The sequence below is a fragment of the Centruroides sculpturatus genome, unplaced genomic scaffold, assembly GCF_000671375.1.
Source record: "Centruroides sculpturatus isolate CEXI.00-Female unplaced genomic scaffold, Cexi_2.0 scaffold69, whole genome shotgun sequence".
Lineage (NCBI taxonomy): Eukaryota > Metazoa > Arthropoda > Arachnida > Scorpiones > Buthidae > Centruroides > Centruroides sculpturatus.
The window spans coordinates 874,280-894,225 of NW_019384304.1; the positions used below are offsets into that span (position 1 = coordinate 874,280).

At 30.3% G+C, this 19,946-nt stretch overlaps 1 protein-coding gene across 3 annotated transcripts in view; it reads left to right on the forward strand.

The window, feature by feature from the left end:
* LOC111618299 (protein Jade-1-like) overlaps nt 1–19,946 on the forward strand; it is a 90,374-nt gene that overhangs the window by 5,981 nt on the left and 64,447 nt on the right. For 2 of the 3 annotated variants that reach the window (XM_023359814.1, XM_023359803.1), the window contains exon 2: nt 14,390–14,529. The exons of the other annotated variant lie outside the window; for it this stretch is intronic. The gene's annotated coding sequence lies outside the window, so the exon portion shown is untranslated. The remainder of the gene's footprint in view (nt 1–14,389; nt 14,530–19,946) is intronic. 3 annotated transcript variants of the gene reach the window in all.

The window sequence follows — 19,946 nt, forward strand, 5'->3', positions numbered from 1 at the left end:
AGTTGAATTTTCGTCGATGTTAAGCCTAACGAAGACTATTGTATCGTTAAAAATTATTTTTTTATTTTGTACAAACAAAATAAATTTATTGATAAAAACAATAAAAAATTATACTTCAGATGTTAATTTAGTATCAAAAACGTAAAATATTTGAGTAGCCCGAGAAATAGCCGAAGATTGCAGCGCCACAGCACTAGCGAAAATTTAAATTTGCCGACTGGAATGCTTTCGGATAACGGACGTTTCGGATAACCAGCTTTTGGATAAACGACGCTCTACTGTATTCAAAAAATAAAAAAATTCAAAGCGCTTATTTACAACTTACGCTAAAGCGCATGCCCATACTCATAAAATGTATAGATTAAACCAAAATAATTAAAAATGTGCTGGAATAGAGAAAGGTGTTTGTTTATTTTATTTAATTAATTCCAGTAAGCATTTATTTATTTATTGTATAATATTTTATTATAATACAGTAGCATTGTTTATCCAAATCAATTGGGGACTGGGGTTGTTTGGATAACTGATTATATATGAAAAAATATATTAACCTATCCCATGTTGAAATTTTTCTCTGTTGCATGTTGCTTTGCGTTGAATTTTCGTCAATGTTAAGCCTAACATAAACTTTTTAAAATAATAATCGTGGCTATTGTATTGTTAAAAATTATTTCTATATTTTGTACAAACAAAATAAATATATTGAAAAATATTAAAACAAAAAAATTATATTTTGGAAGTTAATCTAGTATCAAAAACGTTTGATTCAGCATGACACAGTCCGACTGGAACGCTTTCGGTTAAACGACGTTTCGGTTGATCGGCTTTTGGATAAACGACGCTCTACTGTAATTTCAAATAATAATAATACTATCATGATAGATGATAAAACTTCATAAAAACAATTCATAAATTTACTTATACTTTTTTTATATGATTAATGATAATGGACAATATATATATATAATACAACCATGGATATTTCTTATTTATAATTTAGTTGTTGGAATGAAACCTCTATATATATTAAAGACAATGTCAAAGACAAACTTTTTAGAGTCCACATGCCATATTGTAAGCATACTTAGCTTTAAAAGTGTTTACATGTACAAAAATTTTAGACTTTGAATAACGACATTTACAGAAATTAAATTGTTATGCTTTAATTAGAATAAATGTAAAAATGCTGATTGAAAAAAGGATGATTAGGTGATAAATCTAAATGTTGATTGAAAAAGACAGATGATAAATCAAAATCATATATGTCTGTTGGTTGTAGCTATATTATATATCGGGTTGGAGATGTTTGTATATATATTACGCCTTGCCGGGGCTTGCGATGGCCGGTTGAGAGCCGTATGGGAAGTAGGACGTGGGCACTGAATGTGTCCCCAGCCGGCGTTGTAATAACCGTCGATGGTTAAGTAGTTAGATTATATACGCTGGAAGAGGAGATCGGATCGGAGGTCCGGGTAGCGTAACTGGCAACGCATCTGCACGGTAAGCAGGAGTTGTGGGTTCGAGTCCCGCTCCGGGCCGATTTTTTCTCCCAGCGGTTCCAAATTATTTAAATTAATTAAAATTATTTATAATTATTAATATTAATAAGAGATGGCGCCTAACGCTTACCTCTAGTACCAAATTGATTACGTAATTTATTTAATAATTAGCATAAAACTAGCCCGATAGATTTTCGGCAGTCTGTTGGTTGTAGCTATATTATATATCGGGTTGGAGATGTTTGTATATATATTACGCCTTGCCGGGGCTTGCGATGGCCGGTTGAGAGCCTTATGGGAAGTAGGACGTGGGCACTGAATGTGTCCCCAGCCGGCGTTGTAATAACCGTCGATGGTTAAGTAGTTAGATTATATACGCTGGAAGAGGAGATCGGATCGGAGGTCCGGGTAGCGTAACTGGCAACGCATCTGCACGGTAAGCAGGAGTTGTGGGTTCGAGTCCCGCTCCGGGCCGATTTTTTCTCCCAGCGGTTCCAAATTATTTAAATTAATTAAAATTATTTATAATTATTAATATTAATAAGAGATGGCGCCTAACGCTTACCTCTAGTACCAAATTGATTACGTAATTTATTTAATAATTAGCATAAAACTAGCCCGATAGATTTTCGGCAGTCTGTTGGTTGTAGCTACAAAATCATATATGCTACATGTCACAAGTATACCACTTCTGGTTTATGTAGTTAAACTATATTTAAACTTACTAATAATGAAATTGACTGATCATTAAGTTAAATGTTTATTGAAGATTATTGATTTTGATGAAAATGAAAGTATTTTTTTTATTTACAGATATATATATATTATACAGTAGACCCCCTATAATGCTTAGATACGTTCCACGTTAATCGAAATTTACGTTGTAGGAATGATTAAATACGTGAGCCAATCGCAGCCCGATAGGTGTGAACTTTACGGACTAAGGCTGTTTGAAAGGTTTTCTTCTATAAAATTAACCGATTCTAGACTAATTCCACTCAACATTTCCAAAACACGTATAATTTTTTGGGAATAATCTGTATAAACTATGCTATAAACAAAAAATTATAGGATTACTTACCGAGTGTGTACCGTTCGACTACGCCGTTGCTCAAAGCTTGTCTTCGTCGCGGAACAGCACACGAAACGGCGGCCGCGATTTCTGATAAATAATTTTTCGCAGAAAAATAACTTGACCTTTGGAGACATCATTAATATAAATAATTTTTATGGCCGTTGAATAAGAAGTGTTTCTTTCACAAGAAATGTATAAAATTAGTGCTGTATTAGACTTACGGTACCTAATTTACATACTGTACAGACGATAATAAACTCAACTTACTAGCCTAAAATCTCCGTAGCGTGTTGCCAGGCGGCAGAAAGCATATATATAATTATAATAAAGTTACAATAAATTAAGTTAATATATAATTATATATACAGTACCTAATTTATATATAATTAATATATAATTATATGTACAGTACCTAATTTATATATAATTTATATATAATACTAAACAGACGATAGCAAACTCAATTTAGCCGCTCCGTAGCGTGGCGCAGGGTCGGAGGAAAGTAGTTCGGCTGCTCATCCACTATTGGTCCAGATTCTATCAATCTTGTCGCAAAACGAGTCGGCGACGACGTTTTAGGAGCTCCTTTAAACGAATGTTGCTGCAATTTTTTCGCTACGTTATAGGAATTTCCATTATAGGAACGCACGTTATAGGGGGGGTCAACTGTACTTTATAATAAAAGCAGTTAATATATTGAAGAGCAAATTTCTAGATATAGAGTATAGATAATTTATAAATAACAAGTAATGTTGATGTGAAAAGAGTATCATTTATAATTTTTACATAAATTTATTATTGTACATCAGTAACTGTTTAGTCATAGTTTTCCAGGTATTGATGATTGTCTTCTGTAGTTTCTGTGTTGTTTTAAATTGCCTTCTACAGTTGTACACTTTATGAGAGAGCAATCCCCAAAGATTTTTCTATAGGATTTAAATTAGGAAGTAATGCAGGAGTCTTCAAAAGATTTAATTTTTTTTTATCTAACAACTCAAACACAACTTTTGCTATGTGTATTGCAGCAATATTTGAAACTGCCATTAATCATCCAAATCATGTAAAATGCTTGTTAGCTGAATGCATCCTTGAGCATTCTGCTGACAACTAATAATTTCTACATCACTGTTCTTGTATCCTATTGTTCCTCATGTCATCACTGATCCATTTGTCTTCTAGATAAAATTTTTTCTTTTTACCTTAAGTCATGAAAATAATAATCAAAGACATCTGGTCTATCTAGATTAGATTTTTTTCAATGCTGAATATAATATTTTGCCAATGAGTGGTCCATGATGTATTGTCTGGCAAATTCCAAATGCACATCTTTATATGTTGGCAGAATTCTTGGTTTGTACATGATTTTTTTCTACTGAAGTTGGAATTGGACATCAATAATCTTTGAACATTCCTAACATTGATTTCCATACCTACTTTAGCAACTATTTGCCTAGCAGATTTTTGGGAGTTAGATGCACATTAAAAATGGCACTTGCACTTCTAACACTAATTGTACATAATCTTCTTATACGTATATCTTCTTATACTTTTCTTTAGGCCATAATTTATAAGATCTTGCAAAAATCTATTAATTACTCAAGGCATGATAAAAAATAAGAACATACAGGGAAAAAGAATTAAAGTTTAATTTCTCTGTTTGACCTTCCTTCAGATTTAAAAACCATAATTTGTTCTTTTTCAAATTCTGACAAATATTTTCCTCTGGTCTGACTGTCTGAAAACTTGTTTTGTAAATTGCAGATGGTTGATCAATAATATCTCTGATGATAATGTGGCAGATATGCAAATTACACTTCATGAATATTCAAGAGATATACAAATGAGTTTATCTTTTTATCACATGCTATTTTTTATTTTTGTTAAGAAAAATTACATTAGAGATCTGAAAATTTAGTTCTTGTATATTTTGTGATAATAATTATGCATAATATTTGTCATGTAAAACTTGAAAAAATTAAGTGATTTTCCCATTCTGTTACTGACTCTACAATATATATATATAAATGAATATACAGTGAAATATTTGTATAACAAACACCAGTTTAATGAAGTTTTCGGTATAATGAATATATCTTGAATTCCTCACCAATTTCCTATTCAGCTAAATGCAAAAATGTTTCAGTTTAATGAATACCATTGTAACAAAAATTTCAGTTTAATGTAATAAAAATTCTGTCTATTGTAAAATAATAGTTTCATTATAATGAAATCTATAAATGCATAAATCATTCATTATTAGTAAATGATGAATATTATGTCAAACAGTCTGACAACATTAATTTTAATACACACAACAATTTAGACAACTAAAGTGCGATGGCAGACTTTTTCATTAAATGTATGAGATTTTTCAAAGAATTATCTTTTCTAAGACCAATAACTTAAGTTTCGTCTTATGTAGTCTGTTTTAATCAGGAGACAAAGATATTCAAAACACTTTAATCACACTTGTTATGGCAGCAATGCATTTAGGGATAGAAAAAAATCATTCCTTCAGTCCACAAACAATGTATACAGCCAACATTGACAATTAAAAACAAAAATTTAAGATATAAAACACTGACCCGAAACAATTTAAAATTCATTCTTTACAAGACACAGTTAACATTTTCCTGAAATCCAATAAGCTCTTTTCTTGCATTCCTTCCCAAATTTTTCCATATAAAAATGGAAAAGCTGATAAATTTTTTGTTTTGTAATCCATCTGTAACCAAATATTCTTACTTTTTTCTGCAATATTCTCTTATTGCTGATATTGCAGAATAAAATAAGAATATTTAATTGTTAATATTGTTAAATAAAAATGTTATTTAACAATGTTAACCTGTTCCATGATATTCCCGAAATATCTCGTGTTGAAACATAATGACCTTGACTGGTTGACCCGAGATATCTCATTTCTGCATCTGGTTGTTTTTTGACACAAGATGCCACTTGTCAGCATAATTTTTATATTAAAACTAAGTTCAGAAATGTAATTTGTTTTTCCTGAAGTATGATTTGTGATTCAATTTTATGCTGAATGTCAAAATAAATGGACTGGAGATTTTATCGCCACCTTAATAAAAATATTGCCAAGTGATGATTTTGGCACTATGCAGAGCGACCCCTGAATATACTATATATTTCTTAAAATAAATTTTTAAAAAATGTTTTTAATCAATCTATGTTAACAGCTTCAAAAGAATATTTATAAAATATCATTTGGCTTTATTGAAATATGAGAATTTGGACCTTATCCAGAATCAGGCACAATTTTTTTTCTGTCTAGTTCTTGATTTCTTTTTTGTGGTTGTATCATTCATCTACAGCAGTGTTTCTCAACCTCTAATGATTTGTCGCCCCCTTCGATGAAACCATTACGTAGTATCGCCCCCTTCACTTCAAAATTCCTATGCTGAGAACTAAGGCCAACGCCAAATTCGTACTGCATTGAATAGACTAGTGACTAGTATATTGTTATTTGTTTAATTATTGTACAATGTAATGAATAAAATATCTAATTATTCTTAATATAATGTTTTACTATATTGCCCAGAAAATTGTTTTTTGCCCCCCAAAATATAAATTGTTACAAATCACCCCTTCAACATGGAAAAACGCCCACATGGGGGCGATATTGCCTCCGTTGAGAAATACTGATCTACAGGATGTTAAAAAAGCATTCAGCATTTACAATATATGGTAGATAGTACACATCATACTGAGTAAACAGAAACTTAGTAAACATAGGTAAAAAATGCAATCATTTATGAGATAAATAATCCAACAAAGACCTGGAATTTTAAGAGTTTGTCTCTCTAAAATAATAAGTATGCATTGAAATGGAAGGAGACATGAAACACCAGTAACTAAAGATATGGCAAGGTTATTCACTTTTCATGTTCAATGCAATACAGTAAGATCTTGCTTAACGCTATCTTGATTAATGCTGATTCAATATAACACAGTCTTCTTGAAGCCTAAAAAATGCTCAAAGGTTTAGTTGATTCAAATTATCATGTCATTTCATTGATTTGTATATAATATGATTATTTACAAATATGAACCAATCAGCAAAAAGTGGCAATTTGTTGTAGCACTTACTTCCCCTAAATCTATGTTTGTTTTGTGCAATTTTGGAAAAAATAGGCAATATCAATAAACTTTGCTTGGCAAGAATTAACTGATAAATGCATGAACAAAGTGTGGAAGAAGTTATGGCTGAAGGTATCCAAGAATTCTCAATGAGAAGAGCCTATTGCTGTATTGTTAGGTTGACCAAATTGTCAATTTAAGGACTAAGAGATGTAGACAAGCGGGATATTGAGGAGTTAATGCAAGTTTCTGGTGAGATTCTTACCAACCTTCAAGAAATGGCAGAACTAGGAATTCATGAACTGGAAACTGGAAAATAGTGATTCTGAAAATGAAGAACCCAAAGAACTTGCTACAGATTTCCTTAGTAAAAGTTTAGTAATGATAACCAAAATTGTTGATCAAATTGTAGCAAATTATCCAGATTTTGAAAGGAGTGCAAAAGCAAAATGAGGCATTTTGAATGTGATCTTCTGCTACCGACATTTGCTTAAGGAAAGAAAAAAAGTAACAAATGAAACATGACTTTATTGCAAAAGAACAAGAATTTCAGAAGAGCCTGGACCTTCATCACAAAAAATGAACTTTACATTTCTGTGTCTATATGTTTGTGTTATGTAACATATATTATTATGCAAATTAATATAAAAATAACTTAGAATTTGTTTATTTTGGTTGTGTTCCCCTTTCCCTATTTACTCTGTGTTAAAATCACCTCGTTTAACACTGTTTCATTTAGCGCTTTGTTGTCTAGGAATGCATCCCCGCATTAAGCGGGGTCTTACTTTACTTAGAAACCAATAAGTCAGTCGTGACACTAACATATGAAATTTTTAATATCTTAGAAATGGTTGAGTTTTTGATGTATGTTTACTAAGGGTTTTCTTTACTCAGTATGGTATATATCAGTGAGGGCAAACCTGTGATTTATACAATGAATTAAAGAGATTTGTGTATACAGTAGAGCGCTGATTATCCGATTGCTGATCAACTGAAACATCGGTTAACCGAAAGTGTTCCAGTCGGACTATGTCATGCCAAATCAAACGTTTTTGATACTAGATTAACTTCTAAAGTATAAATTTTTTTTTGTTTTTATATTTTTCAATATATTTATTTTGTTTGTACAAAATAAGAAATAATTTTTAACAATACAATAGCCACAATTATTGTTATAAAAATTTTCGTTAGGTTTAACATCAACAAAAATTCAATGCGAAGCGACACGCAACAGAGAAAAATTTAAACATGGGATATACTATATTAATAATGTATTTTTTCATACATAATTGGTTATCCGAACAACCCCAGTCCCCAATTGATTTGGATAATCTACACTCTACTGTATTTGTTAAATGCAAAAGAAAAATCTATCAGAGCTGGAACTAGTTTAGAGTAAACAATACCTTTAACACTTCCATCAACACTCTACTTACATACATTACATATTTAAAACCTGAAGTAGATCTCTGAAAGGGGTTGAGTAATGTGATATGTATATATAAGATAAATACACCTAAAGTTCACATCATAGGCAACCTTAGAGCCGCCACAAACTACAGCATTGCACTAGCAAATGTGTGCTAGCACATGTTTGCTAGCTGTAGTTTGCGGCATCTCTTACATTGAAAGTTTTTGCCAATTAAGCAGTGTATTTACCTTCAGTTAAATTGCTTTTAGGTAATTTTTTTATTTTATAAAGTTTACTATTATGTTATGTTAAGGCAAATATCAAGCTGTTTTGTATTACTACACAAAGTTTGAGTATGTTTGTTGTTTCTTAATTTTGTCAGGTGTTATTAAATTTAAACGTTACACTATCTGGAACCTGTGACCAGTGCTCTACGCGTATATATTGTATATCGCTTGACAAACGATATACCAGATAGTGTAACATTGATTTTACCCCGGTGCTGAAAGTGGAACAGTTCCTATATGTTATTAAATTTATTTGTAGTTTTTACATATTACAGTGAAATACTGCAAAATTATAAATTGATAGCTACAGTTGTGTAAAATTAATTTAAATTTAAAGTTAGTTTAAGAGATATAGTATTAGTTGAAATTATTGTGTGCTAGTAATTTGCCAATAAATCAACTAGAAGAGTTAAATTAAAAAACAAAATTATGTGATTTAGAGCTTTGTAAACTGAACAGTTTAAGTGACAATATTCAAGAAATAAAAGAACTAATACTTATTATTAAAAAGAGAGAGTTTTAAAGCTGTTGTTGAATTAGAAAACTACAGTAATTACTTCATAAATGCCATAATGTTAAACATAATAAATAAATTTTTTAACATTTTTAATGCTCATTTTATTAATTAAATATTATTGAGTTTACTTTTTTAAGTTAATAAAAAGTTATTAAAATTATAATTGAATATTTCATTCTGTTAAGTACTGGTACTAAAAGTGAGTCAGCTGTTGGGTAAGAGTTAGTCAAGTATGTCGTAGGTATTATTGCAGTATGTAAAAATTATTTTAGGCATTTAAAAAAATTTAATCAAAAGTTTATGTATTCTACATTTAATGTGAAATATGGACTCTGAAGTGCATTAGCATATTGCTCATAATGCATAAATAATGCTGAATATAAGTATAGTATTTAAAAAAATAAAAATGATAAGTGAAATGTTTTTTTATTGGTGTGTTTATCTTACAAAGCTTTTAAAATGTAAATAAGTTTGATATTGTAATAAATAAATATAAATACTTTGACACACTAACACATTTCAGTACTTTTAAAACATTTTAAATTAATATTTAACAATCATTTTCAGAAAGTGAATATTGCAGACCATTATCCTCTCTTTCCCTTTTTGGCAGATTTTTCTTTTTGTCACTTTTGTGGCATAAAGAAAAATCTGCCAAAATAGTTGCAGTTAACAAATATGTGATATCTACATTGAATTTTTAGAAAGTATTAGATTTTTATAAATTATAAAAAATAATAATTAAAAATTTTTTTTGTAAATTTGATAGATTTCAAAATTTTGCAAATATAATGTGAGAGCAAAGTCTTAAAGATTGCTATTAAAGGTTCACAATTTAAAGTCTTAAATTGTGAACCTCAATAAAAAAAATTATCATTAAATAAATAACGAGATTTTCTATTAAACAAAATATTTGTTTCTGTTATAATTATATTGTTTCTTTACATTTATGTAGAGTTTATTGTTATTTTTGTGAAATAGATTAAAAAGTTTAATAAATTAAAATTTGTAAGCATTAATTTTTTATTTTTAATTGCTCAAATTAAATATTTGATTTCTGATTTGAAGTTAATAAATTTTGAATTCAATTTGACTTATCTTTGGAGAAAGGCTTATCATCACTGGTGTATACTGTCTACTGTATAAATGCTAACTGCTTGTTTTTTTTAACTCCCAATATTAAAATATACACTAAAAGCACATTGATTTATTAAAAATTAACCATTTTGTTGTTATATAAAAATTTGTAAAGCATAGAAGTTAAAGCATTATTTTTAAAATAGTCACAGCTGTTAGAGAAACAAACTTAATGTATTTTTTGCTTTAATAGTTTAATGATATTTAAAGTAAAGTTGTTGGTGTCCTTTTCACTGTCATTTTGAATTGTATTGATTTTAAAATGTAAAATGCTGCACACAACTGTTGCTGAAAAAGAAATTGTCTTTTCCCCAATCATTTTCATAATTAAATAAATAGAATAATAATTGCATTTTTCATATTGATTAGAAAATTATCTGAATTAGTATGGCTTTGTTTAGGTGTAATTCAATACAAGCTGTTTTATCTCTTCTATTTATAAATACAAAATATTCTAATTATAAGAGCGATAAGTTTTAAATTCTCAAATGCTAAGATTAGATGATTTTAGGTTCTAGTTTCCATTTTCTTTGTTTCATTTATGTTGTATCTTTGCTGGGGAGTAGTGTTATTTGTTCTAGCATAGTTGTGCAGTAATAACACATAACCTAATACATTAGTAATCAAACAATCTGCTGGATTTTTATCTGGCTATAATAAGACTAATTTATAATCTTTAATGTGGCTTATTGTTTCAACTGGCTCTTAAAGGCTAGTTTCATTAAGCTGCTAAAGACTTTCTGCCCACTTTATCAATGAATGCTCCCATGGATGAGAAATTTTTGGCATAAAAACCAGCTACTTGAATCCACATGCTCCAGCTGGTTATTAAATGATGTTTTGGGAATGACAAACCAGTTATCTCCTTATGTAGTATGGTTACATTTGCAAGACATTTAATCAAAGCTTTTTCATATCAAATATGTTGTGAACTTAGTTCCATGTGAAATCAAAATCATGTAAATCAAGACTAACATTTACATAGGGAATGGAGGGATAGGTTTCTGAGTTATGTGTTTTTTATTAACCAATATGCAATGAAAGAATATGAAATTTCATTTTGTGTTTTTTTACTTTTAAATAAACTATTTTCCTTCGTTTCTTTGAAATATTTTTTTTTCCTGTAGATATTATGGTCTTGTCTCACTGAAATCCATTGTCAAAACTTTTTATTTATGTTTAATTTTCTATAAATTTCAAGATATTGAGCTAAGTTTAATGTTTATACATTGAAGTTATGATGTACAAAATTTGGAATCCCTTATTGAATGTACATGTTGAGCAATGACATGATTGAAACATCATAATAACTAGCATAAACTAGAAAACTGTGAATGTGGAAATTCAAACACTTGTAAAACCTTTAAAAACAGCAAAATCAATTTAATTACAAACATCTCAATCATTTTGAAAGACCATTATCGAGAGAATACAAATTTGAACTTAGTAAAAGTAGAAAATAATGGATAATTTTCTGAACATGATATGCCAGTTGGCTGAAATTAAAAATTAAAATTACAAATAAATACATAGATAAATGATGAAAAAGTAAATGATGTAAATAAACAACAACTATCTATAAACCTTTTAAAGGTTTATAGATAGTGGTGGAATCAAAAATGGTGGAATATCGGCACCATAGTACTGTAACAACAACTTCTATCTATAAACCTTCTATAAACCTTTAAAAGGTTTATAGAAGGTTTATAGATAGGAGTTGTTGTTACAGTACTATGGTGCCGATATTCCACCATTTTTGATGTAAATAAAAATAAAATTAAATACATGAATAAATTAAAAATAAACAACATAAATAAAAATTAATACAATATAAATAAAATGTCAAATATATACAAAAATAGATAAATATATAAGGTGAGCATCCCATAGATGTATGGAGAAGTCACTTTTGGTTATGCCAGGCTTCAAAGCAGGTTCTCCATGCCACAGATAGTGCATTGATATTCTTATGATTGATGGAACAACCTGTTGCACAGTATAGTATAGAATCTCCACATAAAGTATGTGATGTTTGTTTCTAATACTTTTGATAATTTTAGCATGTTGCCAGCAAACATTAACCAAATCAGAAGAGCATAGGCAGCGATGGCTGTCACTGGTTCAGACTTCTGAATGTTATATTTATGCTCCTTCAGTCTAGAATCCAAAGATCTTAAAGTATATCCCCAATGTATTGAAGGTCTATGCGACACTCTCATCCTGGATAGACAAACAGGCAAACGGACAGATAGATGGACGGATGGACAAACAGATAGACATAATGGGAGATAGATGGACGGATGGACAAACAGATAGACATAATGGGAATGTATAGGTCTAGCAATTTGAAAATTGCAACCCAATAAAGTAAATCACAGCTTTGGGTTTGTTGTTTGTTGAGAGGCTATTAGTCATCATCATTCATTATTAGTCATGATTGAAAAATTATTAGACTAATACACAATTCAATTCAGAGACTAATATTAAAATATGATTGATGATTAACAACTAAATTAACCATGACTAATTTAGTCAGTCAATTTTTATCATGATTGAAAATTTAGTCAACTAATGCCCAACACTGGACACAACATGTTTTCAACCCTATGACTGATGTTTAATCTAGAGGTCATACAGGAAACACCATGTTTGGGCACCAGTGATTATCCTGTTCAACACATCTAGGTCTTCATCAACAGTGTCAATGAAATTGCTGCAAATTTCCATACCCAATTGACAGTGGTCTTCTGTTAACTGTTTTGGAACAATGTACTTTCAGACTCTGTGCTTTTACAGATCTTTGGTAAGAATGGTGTGACAGCTTCCCACAGAAATTTCACACTTTTCTGCGATGGTGGCTTCTGATTGACGCCTGTCTTTGTGCACAGTCTCCTGAACCTGCCCAATCGTTATGTCATTGCATGAGATGGATGGATGACCCGTTCTTTCGTCATCTTTCACAGACTGTCTTCCATTGACAAACAGCTTGTGTCATTTGTACACAGCAGTTTTCTTCGTTGCTGTTTTTACTGTAGACTGCAGATAAGATCGTCAGAGTTTCTTATGGTATCTTCTTCAATAGGACACAGAATTTGATGTTGCTCTTTGTTTGATGATGGACATTTTAGTTATAGATGTGAATTTGAAATTTATCTTTCACTCTTTCATGTACTTGACTCTTGTACATGTCATAACACAATCATGAATGTAAAAAATTCAATACCAGCACCTTCTAATGCTGCATTTTGGAATTACATACATTTTTGGCAAACTTTTTGAAACTACCTTGTATTTTTACTTGTAGTATGCCACAGAATTCTGTGAAGTTTCTAGGTGTGCCATGGGTTAGAAAAAGTTGTGGAGCACAGTCATAAGCTATGGAACCTAATATACAAGTTTGCCTGAATGAAGCTAAAATTATTCCTCCTTAATATTTAGAAGATGTCCCACTATATTTAGAATGCTAAATAATGAAAAGACATTCCGCACCAAAACAAATTAGCAGGTGTATACAGGATCCCTATAAAAGATCATAGATGTGATAAAGACTTAGTATACGTGGGATCCACAAAAAGATCGTTGGAGGTGAGGATCAAAGAACACAAAGCAGACATCCTACATAAAAGATATACTACAGCATTAGCGCAATATGCCACGGACCCTAACATACAAGCTGTATTTGACGAGGCAAAAATAATTTACACCACACAGCTAATACACCATTTGCGATGGATGGAAGCGATATATATCTATAAAACAGCAAGAGAAGACAAGTGTATAAACAATAAGGATGAACTATCATTATCGATAGCATGGCAAACTCTTATTTACGACACTTGAGAAGCCAAAAATGATCCTTCTATCTACAGAGCATGCGCAAGTTTAATACGATGATTGCACGAGTTTCCTTAGAACATTACATTCAGATTTTCGAATAACATCGATTCTACCCGATTTATTCACCTGAAGAAGAACTAAGTTCGAAAATATTTGGAAATAAGCACTGTTTTGGTTTACAGCAGAAGTAAGTCGTTTATTTTACAGTGTGTTTAGAAGAGATTATTTATTCCTCCTCTGATTTATTAACTATAATTGAAATATTTTGTTTAAACACCTATTATATTATTCAGTTTATTTTATTATTTTTGCTGCTTTTTAAGGTCTAGAACCACTCTTCCATTTTTCCACATACAGAGTATATTATTTTTCACAGATTTTTCAGGAACATATCTACCATGTAAAAACAGAATTAGATGTATTTATATACAGAATGTAGATTTCACTGATATGAAAATGTTTTTGTTTTCAATATTTGATTTATATGCTTTGAAAATGATAAAAAATAAATGATATTTTTTCTTCTAGAAACTGAAAACACTGTGTGTACTTGAATTGATGAATATTTATTATCAATGTATTTTACTTCAAAAGATAATTTCATAAATCATCGAATGATTGGTTGAATAAGAATGTAAAGAAAACTCTTTCCACTTTGAACTCTCTAGGTATGTTTATTTATTGAATTTCAAGACTATTGATATTCATTTTTATTATATAAGATATTGATATATCATCTGTTTTAATTTAACATGTCTTATAAGTGATTTTTTTATATCCATTCAAAAAAAAAAAGAGCAACCAAATTAATAAATAGAAAATTTATAGTTTTGGAATGAATAATAATTCAAAAAATTTTAAACAAAATGTAAAATTTTCTCAAAAATGGAAGGTTTAGTGAAGAAAGATATGCAATAGTTAATCCCAGCTAAAAAATTTTAAAATATAAATATTCTGGCTATGATAACTATCTTTGCTGCTTTCTAATCTAAAGACAAATAATAGTTAAAAAGGAGTTTCTTATTTTATTTTTATTTATTTTTGACATCATTTATTATTGAAGGTACTCATTATTTTAATTTTTATTGAAATAAACAGAAAATTTGAGTGTGATATTAACTAAGTCTTAATGATATCATTTTTTCCAGAGTTTACTTTTTATATCTAGAAGTGGAGATTATCTCATATGACAACTTGATAATACACTTGCTTGAGTCATAGTATCTGTGGTCTGAATTCCATTCTGAGTAGACTTCCCCCCTACTAAATGTTTATAAAATTAACACATTTGCTGCAATTTCTTTAATAGATTTTTATTATGATGCATTCAATTCTAATTATATTTTTCAATCTTGAGATAAGATATATGTAGGGAATTCGATCCCGGTCCTTATTTCTAATCCCGGGATTTCGGGATTATACTTATTCGATCCCGGGATTATTTCGGTATTGAGGGTTAATAAAAAATAAGAAAATCTTACAGAAATTAAAAATCAAAATTTAGACAAAAATCAATGTATTTTACGGTATACACCTAGTTAATTTAATCACTCTAATTAATCAGACTTACAGTCAGACTAACCAGACTTAAAATCACTGTCTTCATGTTAAATTTATTCTTTTTTAAGCATCACTGAGATCTCTTTAAACTCACATAAATTGAAAAAACTTTTATGTAACAAACTATGCAAATAAACCTTGAAAATTCACAAAAATCTCTCTTAACATCGACTAAATAGACTACTTTCATATAACAACCTAGTAAGTAGGTAGTAAAGTAAATTTCTTAGGAAAAAGTATTTAAAAATAATATTAATCAGTCACATTTTTCTTAAATATAAAGAAAACTAATTTAATAGGAACATTCTAATTTGAATTGCGAAAATATGATCTGAGAAATAACAACGCATCTAGTGTCTCATCACCAAGTCTGCTTCTCAATTTGTTGCACATATATGCAGCTGCAGAGAAAACGCGTTTAGGTTGATGGAAATTGGAGGAATCGTTAGTAAATACTTATAAGCTTCGAGGACACGGGGAGGATGGAAGAAAACAGTCCGGTCGACACGGATCGGGATTGTAGGAGTAAAGGCTATAATCCCGATTGTTTCGATCATTGTAAGCATGTTTTTCAAAAAATAAACGCGTTAATTTTGTAAATTCGGTCTCTGTGTGAGTCTCTCAGCATTCAGCAAACCACTACCCCGAAACGTAAAAAGACTTTCTCGCATCATCCTGACAGATCGCGGACAAGGCGAGGGTCATAACCTTTTCACCTAAGGTCGACCCCCCCCAAGCGAGTAGCGTCAGGTCTATATTAACCACACTGGCAAAACAAGATGGCTGACACATTGACAGGTAAAACGCACTGAGTAGTGCTCTTGACTGCGCCAGAAAATCAATTGGCGCCCGCGAAAATTCAAAAATACAAAAATGAAGTATATTACCAAGTAACCCAGTGAGAACTGCTTGCCTATCATTTTAGTTGAAAATACAAGAAGTTTTATTCCAAGCAAGCATCGCAAGCCCGCTTGGTTAATTTCTGCTGCTTGCTTGGAATAAAATTTCTTGTATTTTATATTAAAATGATAGGCAAGCAATTCTGTTAAAAGCACTGGCACTGAACGTTTCGCTTCATGCAGTCTATTTTGCAATTTTTTTAAAATGATGTCAATCCCGAAAATCCTGGGATTAGGAAAACTTAATCCCGAAAATTTTGGGACTGAAAAGTGGTCGGGATCCCGGGATCCCGATTTTCGAGATCCCGGGATCAGATCCTCTAGATATATGTCAAAGTGTACAATGCATAATATATTGGGTTGTTCAGACAGTAATTTTGTTTCTTTTTTTTACCACTAGACGGATTAGTCGTATTTTTCCTGCCATTTTCATTCTAAACCATATTATCATTATATATTTTGACAGCTAGCATTTTAAGGCTTATTTGTAAAAAATTTTGTTTGATTTTGTGCAATTGTTTATTTTTTGTGTCTCATCAAATATGGAAGATCGAAAGCAGCATTTTCAGCATATTTTGCTCTTTTATTACCGAAAAGGTAAGAATGCTGTTCAAGCAAGAAAAACATTGTGTGACGTGTATGGAGAACATGTGTTGAGAGAAAGACAGTGCCAAAACTGGTTTACAAAATTTTGCTCTGGCAATTTCAACATTGAAGATGCACCATGTTCTGGATGGCCAGTTGAAACCAATGAAAACAAAATAAAGGTACTGATTGAAGCAAACTGTCGAATAACAACACGTGAAATTACTAAGAGATTAAATTTGTCAAATTGAACTGTTTATGATAACTTGAAACAAATTGGTTTCATTTCAAAGCTTGATATATCGGTTCTACATGTTCTTAAAGAGAGATATGCTCTCTTTGGTGGGATTTTAAGGAAATTTTTTTTGGAGCTTTTACCAGACAATTTAACAATTGATTCGAAAGTGTACTGCCATCGAGTAAACAAATTGAGTAATATCATCAAACAGAAAAGGTGGTCAGAATTGATCAACAAAACATGTGTAGTGTTTTACCACGATAATGTCAAATTTCACACAAGTTTGGTAACTCGTCAGAAACTGTTATAACTTAGATGAGATGTGCTATCACACCATCCATATTCGCCAGATCAAGCACACTCAGATTATTACTTGTTCCAGTCTATACAAATTTTTTTTTAACTGTAAGACATTTACTTGAAATGACAGTGTCAAAAATCACTTGGATCAGTTTTTTGTAAGCAATGATCAAAATTTTTATGAATGTGAAATCATGCTACTTCCAGAAACAATGACAACAGGTATTTGACCAAAATGGTCGATATATAATTCAACAAAATATTTATTTATTATAAAATATTGTGTTTTTTTCCACAGAAAAAAACGAAATTACTTTCCGAACAACTCAATAGATTTATAACATTTATAACTGCAGATATATAGACATGCTTAATTAATTTTTTCATATATGTTTAGCATAAAAATGATTTACATTAATGTCATTAATAATATAAATTTATAAAAACTTAAACTTATTTATTAACTTAAACAAAACACAAAATAAAATGAATTGTTTATGCAATGTTGAAAAATTACAATGATGTTTCATAAGTACTAACAGTAAACATAGCATTTATATTCAATAGGACAGTGTACACACTCGTGCACTTGATGCATAAGTCTAATTAATATTTAGTACTTATGAAACCATGCTAGTAATTGTTTTGTAGCTCGAACACCAACTATATAGTGTATTCACTCAGACACAAGGCAAAGCTCATCATTAAATTTTATTTAGTTGATATGTGTATTCAATGTTTGTACACAAGTTTTGCCTTGTGTCCGAGTGAATACACTATATAGTTGGTGTTTGAGTTGCATTTTAATTAATATGTTATACATTTTTGCTGCTTTGCACAAGGGTTTGGGAAGTCTCGACATTCTCAAAGTCCCGGGACATGAGACAACCCACAATCAAAATCCCGGGACGTCCTGGGACTTTGAGACTTCTTGGAATAAAATTAGAATTGAGTTCATTTTTGGCGAGATGTGTTAATAAAAAGGCAATTTTAGTAAAAAAATCAACATTTATTGAACATAAAATCAAATCCTAACATTTATAATGTTAATTAAAGTCTAAACAGTTTGTATGTTTAATTCTTATAATCATAGATTCATTTTCTGGCTGTAAAATCTTAAAATTATAAAACCAACTTTGTAATCATACTAATCATTAATAATCATCACCTAGTTTCTATTCATTAGTCATATAAATAATATAATGAACTAGCAATTAGACATCTTTTCTGATTTAATAAAATATACATTTAAAAACATCAGAGCATTTACAGTTTGTCTGACAATCTGTTTCTGATTTTTGTAATAATGCCTCCGGACAAGGAGAACACACACTCGTTTTCAACAGATGTCAGTTTTATTGTCGTTAAAGCTTTATAAAGTAGTTCCAAACTTTCAGTACGTTTTCCGGTTTCTTCAAATAATTGGAACTCCTTTTTTAATGCTGCTCTTGATCTTTTTGCAGAAATTTCAGGTACATTTTCTTCAATTTTTTTGATTGCCTGTTCCATTTGACTTTGAAACGACTCATCGGGTTCGTTGTGTACTGTAGAGCTACTGGTACTGGGTTCAGCATCCATTATTTCCAAATCTGGCTTTTGGATACGAGGGATATTTTCAAAAAGTCTGTAATGCAGATCTTCCGCGAAAGCAATAAGTGCAGTTTTATTCAAATTCGAACTAAAAAAATCTGTGTTTTGCGACTGTGAGCTGTGGTGGCCAGTGTGCAAATATTTTAACAAACATTTAACAGAGTAAGGTTAAAAGTCACACGGCCTTGTAAATTACTCCCACCTGCGTTGTTTATTTGTAAACAGGAGGGAGAACAAAAGAAGTGTCACTCGGCTAACCATTTGAAAATACAATTTCGATAAGCGTGTCTTGAGTCTTGACCCGAATGTCCTGGCACCTGAGACAATTAAATTTAGAAAAAGTCCCGGGACTTTGAGACACAAGACGTCCCGGGACACAAACCCTACTTCGAACACAATAAAGTGCAATAATGTTATACATGTTAATTAATGAGTCTGTTACATCAAACATGTTAAAAATTTAATCTTAATTATTAAATTTCTTAAGAAATGGTACTATATCTAGTCAACTTTTGAAGTAATTTAGTATATTTTAGTCTACAAATAGCTTAAAAAAAATCCAAAATTGTTTACACAGAAATCATCTGGAAATCAATATTTGCCACAAAAAAATATACTTAATTGTGAAGAAATATTGGATAAGAACTCGTCAAAAAGAACAATTACAATGGATCATGAAAAACAACTATCAACAGCAATTAAGCAAAATGAAATCTATTTAGGAAAAGTNTTTAATTTTATTCTTCAAATTTTAGAGTTGTATAGATCTTTGATTTGTTAGTTTATATTAAAGAAAACAAATGTAATGTATACTGTACATGTTTTTAAGGTATCTATTTATATAGTTGATTGATTAATGATTTTATAGAAATAGAAAATAGTAAAAAATTTCTGGAATTCTTCTTCTATAATA